The following is a 12,267-nucleotide window of genomic DNA, read 5'->3' as shown; positions in this document are numbered from 1 at the left end:
TTTTTTTGGTTTTTCGAGACAGGGTTTCTCTGTGGCTTTGGAGCCTGCCCTGGAACTAGCTCTGTAGACCAGGCTGGTCTCAAACTCACAGAGATCCACCTGCCTCTGCCTCCCGAGTGCTGGGATTAAAGGCGTGCACCACCACTGCCCTGCCATAGCAAGTGCTGTCTTGGCCACTGCTCCACCATGCTAAACTTTTAGTAATTCACTCTAAATGCCTGTCTCATACTTAGAGCTATAGACATGGTTTCTGTTTTGCATCTCTGTTTCATTATTTCAGTACATTTAATTGAATCATATAGCTATACTAATGTGAAGAACCAGGGCAGATAGTTTGTAAACATGGACTCTTGGTGAGCAGGCAGCTCCTGCAGAGGGCAGGTGTCCCAGGGTAGCCTATTCCTAGCAGAGGTGGCTCAGCAGACCACGGGCCTTCGATGTATAGACATCAAAAGAGGTAATGGAGGCCACAGATAAATCAGCCATGTGTCATCACTTGAGAGTGCCCCCGCTCGTGTGGCTTCTGTCTCATATTTCTGCCCTGAAAGCCGAGTTCCTTGAAGGTCTAACTTTCATCTCTGTAGTAATTCCCAGAAGCCAGCATAGTTATGGGTACATATCGGGCCCTCGCTGAACATTGGCTAACCAAGCAGCTCACAGGACAAACCTAAACTCAGTTTGGCCACTGTATACCCTCTGGTTGGGATGCCGAGCTTCAAGCTACTGTGTGGAAAGAGCTAGCAAATGAGTTTCTAATGATGCTGCAGGATTCGTTCACGTGTGCAAACGTTTAGAGAACTGAACGATGAAAAGCAGATATTAAGGAGTGGATTCCATGCACTATGTAATTCACCTAGGTAACTCACCTCCATAAAACAACAGCGAGACAACACTTTATAACATTTCACAAGGGATTAGGAATGTTCTTATGTGGGGAAAAAAATCTGTACTTCCAACATGGTGACCGGCGGCAAAAAGCCTCTTTGATGCTTATGTTCAGGGCCAGCCGGGCCAAGAAAAAAAAATCTCCCCTATCGATGCACCCTACAATATCTAGTTTATTGTATGCTTCTGTGGCAAAGAGAGACATCATTAATGGAGGACAGGAGAGAAAAGTCAAACCTGAAGGCTATTAAACCTGACAAAGACATTCTGTGCTAGGGAATTGGTTGGGAAGATGGGGGTAGAGTGTTGGTGACGGCAGGCAGAGCCTGTTTCCCAAAATAAAACCAGATAACACATTTAGGCTTGTATTCAACAAATGAGTTTCAATCTGAACCAAAATATACGGAGTGAGCACAGTTGGAACATTACAGAATGTTTACATGACCATAGGAAAAATGAGACGAGAAAGCATATACATATTCCATTTAAGTGTACGCACACACGCATGCCCGTGTGTGCAGACAGAGTGGAAATGCTTGTAAGATCAGACGGATGTAACCTGTCTCCTCGATTCTCCGGACCGGGGATCTGCAGGCCACTTTCACTGATTGGCTCTGGTGGGCCTGTCTTTCCTTCAACAGGTTGTGAGATGACTCTAGAAGAGGAAAAGTGGATAACAGTGTGCTGAGTACTTCTCAAATGCCCGTCTGTATGTTTAATAAGTGGTGGCATATTTCTTTGAATATAAATTGCCTTTTTTTTTTTTTTTTTGAGACAGGTTCTCACGATGTAACTCTGGCCAGCCTGGCACTCTCTACACAGACCAGGCTGGCCTCACAGATTCACCTGGCTCTGCCTTACAAGGGCTGAGGTCAGAGGTGTGGCTGAAGAGGTCAGAGGCTCCTGATCTCCTGGAGCTGGAGTTACAGGTTTTTAGTCTCGTGTGAGCTCTGGGAAACAAACTCAGACCCTCTGTAAGAGTCTTATCCTCTCTTAACTCCTGAGCCTCAGATTTGACATTTTGAGAGTTGTTAGTTTTGGTTTTGCTTGCTTGGTTTTGGTAGCCTTTCTTCCATTTTTAGAGTTCTTTAAAAATATGTTTTCAAACCAGCCTACAATTCACAATCCCAGTGAACCTAGACAACAAAGAGAACCCTATGAGACACATACGTGGATCTAATCTACATGGGAAGTAGAAAAAGACAAGATCTCCTGAGTAATTTGGGAGCATGGGGACCATTGGAGAGGGTTGAAGGGAAGGGGAGAGGAGCAGAGAAGAATATATAGCTCAATAAAAACAATGAAAAGAAAGAAAGAAAAAAGATGAAAGAACTTAAAAAAATAGATTTTTTTTCAATGTTGGGTGGTGGTAGTGCACACCTTTAATCCCAGCACTCAGGAGGCAGAGGCACACAGACCTCTGAATTTAAGGCCAGCCTGATCTACGGAGCGAGTTCTAGGACAGCCAGGACTACACACAGAAACTCTGTCTTGAAAAAGCCAATACAAATTATATATGTGTGTATATATATATATAGTTTATTTTTATTTTATGTGTATGAGTGCTTTGCCTGCATGTGTGTGTGTGTGTGTGTGTGTGTGTGTGTGTGTGTGCACATGTGTACCATATATGAGCCTGGTCCCAATGGAAACCAGAAGAGGGTGTCAGAGGCCCTGGAACTGGAATTACAGACAGTTTGTGAGTCACCATGCAGTACTGGGAATCCAACCCGGTCCTCTGGAAGAGCAGCAAATGCTCTTAACTACTGAGCCTTCTCTCCAGCTGCCTTTATTTATTTATATATTTATTTTTAAAGTTTCTTGAGAAAGGATTTCTCTTTGCAACCGCCGTGGCTGTCCTGGAACTCGCTTTGTAGGCCAGGCTGGCCTCGAGTTCTCAGAGATCCACTGGCCTCTGCCTCCCAAGAGCTGGGATTAAGGGTGTGCACCACCAATGCCCGGTACCGGCCCCAATTTTATAGTTCTCTTAAATGAGAATTTTCTAAAAATTCTGTCAGCAGCTTAAGTGTCAGCTTTGTGATGTGATGTTTAGCCAAAGATCATCCCTAATTTTCATCTTCTAATGATCTATCCAAAAAAGTCTTTTATAGCTTTAACCAAATCCTTGCTATTTAAATGGAGCAGGGTGGACTTGGAACATTAGAAGAATCTTGTAGGTGTTAATTGATCGGATCGCCTGACTCAGCTGTCACCCCTTACATTCTCCAGCCAGTGCGAGAGAGTGACAGAAGCCATACATCTCTCATGCCACACTAGTCGCCTGAAGCGTGCGTATACCAGGTGTGCCCTTCCGATTTAACTGGCGACAGCTCTCTCAGGACGCCTGGGAGTGAGAGTCAACCACGGGAGAGTGGACCCCTCACTCATTTTCGAGAAAAGAACCCAATGCTTACCTTCCTATTAATACTCTGAAATACAAAAGTAGTACAATTGTTCTTGAAAAAGATTTCTGCGGGGACTTCCTGGGCTATGGAACAATAGTTGGGTTGTAAAGCCAGGAATTTGGTCAGGTGTGGTGGCATACTCCTTTAGTCCCAGCACTTAGGGGGCAAAGGCAGGCAGGTCTCTGTGAGTTCAAGGCTAGCCTGGTCCACATAGTGAATTCCCAGACAGCCAGAGTTATATGGTGAGAACCTGACTCAAAATAAAAAGAAAGACCAAGAATTAGAACCCAAAGACGACAAACCTGGTAAAAAGCTGGTTACTAAACTCTTGGAAATAAATACATACTCATATACATACTCAGTAGAACCTCCTAGAAATCAGTCNTTTTTTTTTTTTTTTAAGTTTAGTTTTGTTTTTAACTCTTTGGGGACCCGCCACCCAGCTCCCAAGTAAATACATGGAGACTTACTCTTACTTATGAATGCCTGGCCTTAGCTTGGCTTGTTTCTAGCCAGCTCTTCTTAAATTATCCTTTTGACTCCGGGCTTTTGCCTTTCTCTATTCTATATACCTTTCTTTACTTCTTACTCTGTGACTGGTTGCGTAGTCACGTGACTGGGTGGTTTGCCTTCTGACATCCTCCTCTCCTTTTTTTTTTAAGTAGTTATTTATTTATTATGTATACAATATTCTGTCTGTATGTCTGCAGGCCAGAAGATGGCACCAGACTCCATTACAGGTGGTTGTGAGCCACCATGTGGTTGTCAGGAATTGAACTCAGGACCTTTGAAAGAGCAGGCAATGCTCTTAACCACTGAGCCATCTCTCCAGCCCTCTCCTCTCCTTTTCTTGCTCCTCCCTTTTTCTTCTCTCTGCCCGCCAGCCCCGCCTAGTTCTCTCTCCTGTCTAGTTATTGGCCGTTCAGCTCTTTATCAGACCAATCAGGTGTTTTAGACAGGCGAAGTAACGCAGCTTTACAGAGTTAAACAAATGCAACATAAAAAAAGTAACACATCTTTGCATCATTAAGCAAATATTCCACGGCATAAACAAATGTAACACATCTTAAACTAATATTCCACAGCAGGCGTCCTTCACTGAGCCATGCTGGTTGAGCTGCAAATTTCAGACTAAGTCACCCGTGTGAAATTAGAGACGGGAAAATGAATGTAAGCACCGCACACACAAACACCATCTATTTCAACAAGGTCGTCGGTAGGCAATAGAGATATAGGATAGGTGAGCGTCCAAGGTGAGAAAGCTCATGCGCAGGAAGCAGCAACCGCCAGGTTTCTTTCTCACCAAAGGAACTATCGCGGGTGATCTTAACCTTCTGGGCTGGGTATTTTAAGCTTTTAAAAAGGAGCAATGGCAAGGAACTCTTCATTGGTTCTTTGTGATTCTCAGACATAATTAATAACAGGTGGCTTGCAACTAAACAACGTATTAGAAGAATGTGGGATTTCAATAGCCACAGGGATATGTAGTTCCTGTCTTATTCCTAACGAGTCAAGGTCTTCGTGTAAGGCAAGGGGTGGCAAAGGAGGAAAGCCAGCCTTGTCCCTCCCAGAGGAGAGGCGCTACCCCCTCTGCTCATCAGCACCTCTCTCCAAAGCAAAGTCACTTAAGATAAATGAACTCTGCAGCTCTATTGATTGAGGTAAGCCCCACCACACTAATTCAGGCTTTCAGGGATGCTAATATAAGACCGAAGAATCGGGGAATTAGCTGAAACTTTTATCCTTTTCTTCTTTTTTTTTTTTTTCTGGAAAGGATCTGCTCAACTCAAAATTAATTGCTGAGAGAAATGGTTTTACATTATTTCCCAGAAACCCACTAAATTAGGATGGAAGGACTGTGAGTAGCAGGAGCCGCAGACACCGGAACCCGGGTCCTAGGGCACTGTGGGCACAGTGTGTAATTCTCTGCAACTCCCAGGTGGCCCTTCCTGCCACCCATGGAAGACGATGGAGAACGAGTTCCATGCTTGTTGTGGTCCCCCAGCCCTGAAAACACCGTTGTAAAGATTAGAAGGTCACCTCTCCTCACTCCCTTTTATGATTATCCACAACTTTCTAAAATCACCGAATTGAGCCACGTGGCCCAAAGGCGAATTTTAGGATCTGTTTGTGTGTTTGTTCATTTGCTCACCGGTTCATTCAGCATGTGTTTATCAAGCCCCTCCTGAATGCTAGATACTAACAGGCAGAAAGAGGGACGAGGATTCTTTCCCCATCCTCGAAACACTGGCTTAGGAGGGGAGTGAGGCATGCACACAGACAGCTATAACACACGGAAGAATGCAGCAAATGCTTTAAATGGGCTCAGGTGAAGTCCTGCGGAAGGACCACATATGATCGGCAAGAGCAGAAAACGCATCCAGGAGAGACAGCATCACTGGACCCCAGGGAATGTATAGCACAGGATGCCAGCCGACATAACTGGGGGAAGTGTCAGTGCCGAGCCAGAAAACTGCTCAAGTACAAACAAGCCATGCCCAAGAAGGCCAAGTCGCTACAGGATGCGTGCAAGTCGCTACAGGATGCGTGCAGGTAAATGTAGAAAAAAGTGGATGAACTGAATTGGGATCTTCTCGGTGGAGGGTGAGAGAGTTGCAGTTTGGTTTCCTGGGTGCTGGAGAGCTATTGAAAGTTCTTGAACAGGAGAGATGACTCAAACGACCCTTTACTCAAGGGCCGGCTGGCATCCGGGTGTTGGCTGTAAAGAGGGAAGTCCGCACTCTGGGAGCATGGCTGAGGAACGTGCTGAGATGCAGCAACAGCTTGAAAGAGGTGGGGAGACACAGGCAGGTAACTGGCAGCGTGGGGATGCTCTCGGGAGCCTCCAGGCGAGCACTCGTACACACGCAGGAGTCCAGACAGAGGGTGGCTGGATTAAGAGTAATCTTTTTAAAAGGCAGTGCAGATCTCATTGTTCTCCAGCTTAATGTCCAAATGGCCCTCAGTGCATTTAGAGCAAAATCCAGACTCCTTCCCGTGGCCTGGCATAAACCCCATATACCTGTCTGGCTTTGTGCTCACCTCCTCTTTTAACCTTCAGTGCTCCAACTTCAGCCTTTTCGGCTCCTCAAACGCACCAGCCAAGTTCATTTCTGCCTCAGGGCCTTTGCGTTTCTGACCCTCCCTGTCCATAGCTTTCTGCCCTCTGATCTTCACAGGGCTGGCTCTCCTTAGGCAGGCTAGCAATGCCACCTCTTCATGGAGACCTTCCCTAATATGTCACTTGTCACTCGCAGACACTGCCACATCCTTTCCCTCTCTGTTATTTGGCACAGAACTTACCCTACACAGTCTGTAGCAGGTCGGTGTTTAAGAGCACTGACTGCTCTTTCAGAGGACTTAAGTTCAATTCCCAGTATTCACGTGGCGGCTTGCGACTGTCCAGAACCCCAGTCTCAAGCAGATCTTGCGCCCTCTTCTGGCTTCCACAGGCAGTGCATGCACGTGAAGGACAGACAGACAGGCAGCGAAGCAGACAGACACACAAAATGAAAATAAATCTAAGAAACAAAACAAACATCAACAACGGAAAAAAAAAAAAACAACGAACAAAACAAAACCACCCAGTACATACCAGGTACTGGACAGCTAATCAGTGTGAACAAGAGGGATCTCTGTGTGCAGGGTGCGTGCAGTTCTAAGTCACAGCATTCAGGTAAATTAGACAAAAGTACTTACATGTGTAGGGCTAGACCTTGGGGGGAGGGAGAACAAAGTTTGACATCCTTGCACGAGGAGATGAAAAGTCAAGAGATGCTACCAGCAACTGTTTAGAACCTGCAGGCATCCATCCGCGTTCACCTTCGATATCCAAGCCAAGGCCCTTTGTCTTGTGGGGATCTTTTCCAGGCTACCTTGTCTGAAAGTAGTTTCTTCAGGTCCTATTTTAGAATCCACAAGAATTTGCAGTGCCTAGATCGTGTAAAATATTAATAACTACCACTCACAAACACTATGGCCCCGGGCTTCGCAGTGTGTCTCCGTTAATGCATCCCATGACCATGTAAGACGGAAGAGAAGCGACTCCTGCTTTTGCAGTGGAGGAAACCTAGACTAGGACGTAGTACACCCCTCGAAGAGCGTCAGGTCTGGTGTTCAAGTTCGGCCTGAGCGGGCCCAGAGCCATGTGCTGAAGTCCTTTGCAGCATGCTCAGTGGGGTGGGGGACAGACTTTTCTTTCTGAAGGGACTGTGACTTTTGGAGACAGCCAGAAGCCTTGGGACACAATCTGGTTCCAAACCAAAGGACGGGGGAATGCTGGCTTTTCCGTGGACAGCTGCTCACAGTGCTTAGTGGGGACTTAGTTTTTCACCCTTTCTCTCACTCTTGAGTCTTGATTTCTTCAGGCTTCAGTTCTTTGTCAGAAGGCCCTCCTGTCCCTTGCCTTTCCTCATGTCTCCCCTTCTTATATTTAAACACAAATGTGCTGCTGTTTCCACGGAGAAGGACCGGGGTGGAGGTGGGGGCTGGAGGGGGAGGTGGGCTGGGGAGGTGTGATGGGTGGGTGGGGCTTGGGGGCGGGGCTTAGAAGTCACCTTGTCTGTGGAAAGAAACTAGAGAAAAATGAAGTCTTGAGCTTGGTTCCGAATATTCCTTCCTCACTCTTTGAAGTCTGTGGCCTTAGGCAAATATCCGAGTCTAGATTTCCTCGTCTGTAAAATGAGAAACTGGTACTTGTTTTCTGCGGCACAGAGCTACGCGGACGCTCAAACCACACCCCAAGAGAGCCCTCTGCAGGGCATAAAGTTCTGCGTAGCTGCAAAGAACCTATTACCACTGTCTTCATCACAAAATGTGAGTGTCCTCTTTAGAAGACCTAAACGGCAATCGCGCTCTGTTTGTGAACTACCGAAATCAAACCCATTCCTGCCTTCATGCTTTGCCCCCAAGCCACCCTCCACCCTTGGCCGTGGTCTTTGATCTCTGTACCTGGTGCCTGGCTTAAATAAAGGTGATGTTTGTCCTGTCTAGCGTGGTAGTCAGTCGCTGGCCATGGCCACATAGAGCCACTGAAGTGTAAAATAATTAGGATGAAGTTAGATATTAAATATCAGTATCTTAGCCATAGTGCCTTTATTTTAAATATTGATATAGCCTAATGTAGTCAGTGGCTCTCATATTGGACAGCACATGTAGGGAATATGTCCACATTTATGAAAAATTCTAGCAGACAGGACCTTGGTGGAGTTTTTCAAATACCATTTTTCATAACCTTATAGCCATAATGAAAACCAACATGCCGTTACTCGGTTGACAAACACCTTCCATTTGCTCCTCATTAGCTACTTGTCCTCACTGCTGTCACAGACCTGGAATAAAAGCAGTTAAGGAAGGGCTGCTTGAGGGGAGAAAGTCCAGAATAGCCGGAGAGGCAGCAGGAGCATAAGAGGCTAGAACAGTCCCCCTGCAGTGAGGAGCAGACACATGAGTCTGGTCCCAGTCCCCCTGCAGTGAGTGCTGGTCCCAGTCCCCCTGCAGTGAGTGCTGGTCACAGTCCCCTGCAGTGAGTGCTGGTCCCAGTCCCCCTGCAGTGAGGAAGCAGACTCATGAGTGCTGGTCACAGTCCCCTGCAGTGAGTGCTGGTCCCAGTCCCCCTGCAGTGAGGAAGCAGAAGACTCATGAGTGCTTGTGTTGGTTGCTTTCTTCTTTTTCGTCTTTCTGGGACTCCAGGATGGTGTCACTCACACTCAGAATGGGTCTTCCTTTTATTGACCAGAAGTCTGTCTTCAGTTGAATTAACAATCATGACATCAGAACTTCTTTTGTTGTTGTTGTTTTGATTTATTATTTTTTGTTTTATGTGCTTTGGTGTTTTGCCTTCATGTATGTCTGTGTGAAGGTGTCAGATCTTGGAGTTACAGACTGTCGTGTGCTGTCGTGTGGATGCTGGGAATTGAACCTGGGTTCTCTGGATGAGTAATCAGTGTTCTTAACTACTGAGCCATCTCTCCAGCCCCAACCATCAGGACTTCTTAAGACGAAACCATAGAATAACAAGAGCTGGAAGGACATTAGCTATTGTCTCTTCCAACATCCTAACTTTTCAACGTGAGAAAACTTAAGCCTAAAGTGATGAGTTTGCCCACTCCATCCAGACATCTCTTCACTGCTGTTCTCGGTGTCATTGTGGGTGGCAGAGGTGTTTGTCCCTCTTACTGGACTCCTAATACCATCTACTAAGGAAGAAACATTGCCTGAGACGCAACTCCGGCTCCTGCATTGCCAACCAACATTCTTCCTCACGCTGGGTCCCTGGGACTGCTGAGACCATGCTGGAAGGCGAAGGCACACACACTCTTGCATTGGCACCTGTGTGGCATCACAGAGTGTGTGAAGGCTGAATGCCGAATACCTGGGGCTGGAGTACTCAGTAATACAGAACTGGAATAAACTCCCCCAGGCCCAGCTCCATCCCCTGGGCCTGGTCTTGTTCCTTTCCACATAGAAGTTGAAATCATAAACTAGGGAATCTTGACGCAAACTGCCAGGACTTTTGGGATGGGATTGTTGTCCCTAGGGATTGCGGGTTGTGTGGATGTAAAGGCTTTGGTACATGGATCTTGGTACCAGGTACCTTAGTAGGTACCTGGTGGATTTCATTCTTTTCTCTCTGGCTAGACCTCCTCCACCCTATCTGCCTCAACTGCTGGTCATTCCTGCAATTCATTTTAGTTGCTAAAATCTCAAATTACTGTTTCTTAAAATTCTTATCCCTTAAAGTAGCCTTCACTGAGAATCCACAATCAAACGACAGTGTACTAACACAATAAAGAAATGAGAGCCAGGCACGGTGTCTCTAGAGGGGCAAACGTGGGCAGACCTCTTTGAGTTTAAAGGCAGTCTGGTTTACAAAGCAAATTCTAGAGCTACAAAGAGAGACCTTGTGTCAAAATAAACAAACAAAAGTAAAATGAATTTTAAAGTTTATCATGAAGACATTGAGTGTCTTGTTGGTATAAAAACACACCAAGAAAGGCCAGGCGGTGGTGGCGGCTCACCTTTAATCCCAGCACTCAGGAGGCAGAGGCAGGCTGAGCTTTGTGAGTTCTTGGCCAGCCTGGTCTACACAGAGAAATCCTGTCTTAAAAAAACAAATAAAAAGCCTGGTGGTGATGGCACACACTTTTAATCCCAGCACTCAGGAGGCAGAGGCAAGCAGATCTTTTGTGAGTTTAAGGCCAGTCTGGTCTACAGAGTGAGTTCCAAGACAGGCTCCAAAGCTACACAGAGAAAAAGCTACACAGAGAAACCCTGTCTCAAAAACAAAAACAAACAAACAAAAAACAAAACCAACCAAACCAAACAACAAAAACACATCAAGAGAGGGCAGCACCCAATATGTTAAGTAATAAACACACTGGAGACACGACTGTGTGGTTATTCTAGTCTTCCTTCCAGCATCCATCTGGACCTGGACCGGATACCTGTAGGGCCCATCCTTCAAGTGATACTGACTGGCTAATTGAAGATGAACTGTATCTGCAGGGCTGAGTCCAGGCCAGTTGGGAGAGGGAGCTCCAGAAGACAAGCTTCCTTAGATGTGGGTCCTCAGAAGGAGCCCACGAAGGGGAAGGGACGGCTCTGAAGCTTAAGTACCTCTGTTTATTGTGCTTTCCATATAAGCCTAGCTGTGATCTTCGTGTTTAAAATTGTGTTGGTGTGTGTGGATGTGATGATTTTGGGGGAAATCTACACTCAGAAGGGTTTTGGATACCCCAGGCTATTGCATCAGGTGCCCTATTATCTCATCTTCTATGGATGCTGGGCTGGGGGTGGGGGTTGGGGGGTGTAAATTAGGCCCTGTGGGAAACAGGGACTGTGTGATTGGGAAGCCCCAGAAGGGCCCAGAGCCTCTTCCAGAAGTGGGAAGAATTTCCCACTTCTGAACAGACTGTTCTTGCACTTCACAAAGGAGTATCATATTCTGTTTTTCCTCCTTTTAATTAAGAATATTTACACTTTTTTACTTTTAAATTGTGTGTAGAGGGCAGTCTATACACACGAATGCAGGGACCCACGGTGATGAGCTTCCTGATGCAGGTGCTGGGAACAAGATTCTGGACCTCGGCAGGAAGTTAATCACTGAGTCACCTCTCCACCACCCCCCTTTTTTAAAATGAAAAGCAAACTGCTTGTAGTCTTCCCTCTCTTGACACCCACTATCTCCAACAAGTGAATTTTCCAAACCCATGGTCTGTGGTAATTAATGGGTTCTTATAAAGGTGAACTCATAGACAATATGAAATTTAGGAGACCGTTTTTTCAGAGAAGCATTTTTTCTGTTGTTTAATTTCCTAGCCAAGAGTATCATTCTCACCCCTACTGCAGTAGCAGTAATATCTGCAAGTTCAGGAAGAGTGCTCTACCCGGGACTGCTTTTCAGAGGCACAGATAACTTCTAACATACCCTAATTGAGCTGGCATTTCACACATATTTGGTCTATGCCTAAGGGAAATTTAGGAGGGAGAGACAAAATGGAACCCATCCATTTATTTCTAAGTCAAGTAAAAGCCGTGAGAAAAAAAAATATTTTACTTAAAAATAAAGATGCTCAACAATTAGTAGTATACAGGTATTTTTTTTTAAAGCATCAAGCTTGCCTTATACGTGATCCTCCTATAATGCCCAACTCTGGGGAAGAAGGAGAGTGTGTAAGAAAATAATGAGACCAGGAGTGAGAGCAGATAGTGCTCCTGCATCGGTTCTTGCCCTGGGGGCCCCCACTCCCACCCCCACAATCTCAGGAGCCACCCCCGCCCCGCCCCCGCTGCCTTATCTGCTAGGGTGGTGTTGCTAGTGACCCAGCAGGTCTGTCTGCCTTTCTGCGCAGCTGCTGGCTGTCTGTTTTAAACCTAACATTCCACTGCAGCTCTGGCAAGCACACTTTGAAGGCGTGTGCATCTCACAGAGGCACAGAACCATTAGCGGGCTTCTGTGCGCTCCTCTCTAAGGCTG

At 46.1% G+C, this 12,267-nt stretch overlaps 1 protein-coding gene and 1 non-coding gene across 3 annotated transcripts in view; one reads left to right on the top strand and one right to left on the bottom strand.

Moving 5' to 3' along the window:
- The window catches only part of Bcl9 (BCL9 transcription coactivator), an 86,912-nt gene that overhangs the window by 14,069 nt on the left and 60,576 nt on the right, over window positions 1–12,267 (top strand). The gene's annotated exons all lie outside the window — the stretch shown is intronic.
- Window positions 2,891–2,976, bottom strand: LOC126490128 (small nucleolar RNA SNORD71). The gene has a single exon (XR_007589119.1). It is a non-coding gene; the product is annotated as a small nucleolar RNA SNORD71 (small nucleolar RNA).

Source organism: Alexandromys fortis, unplaced genomic scaffold (genome assembly GCF_014885135.2).
Source record: "Alexandromys fortis isolate MF-2015 unplaced genomic scaffold, M_Fortis_MF-2015_v1.1 scaffold_235, whole genome shotgun sequence".
NCBI lineage: Eukaryota > Metazoa > Chordata > Mammalia > Rodentia > Cricetidae > Alexandromys > Alexandromys fortis.
This window is presented reverse-complemented; position numbering and strand designations above follow the sequence as displayed.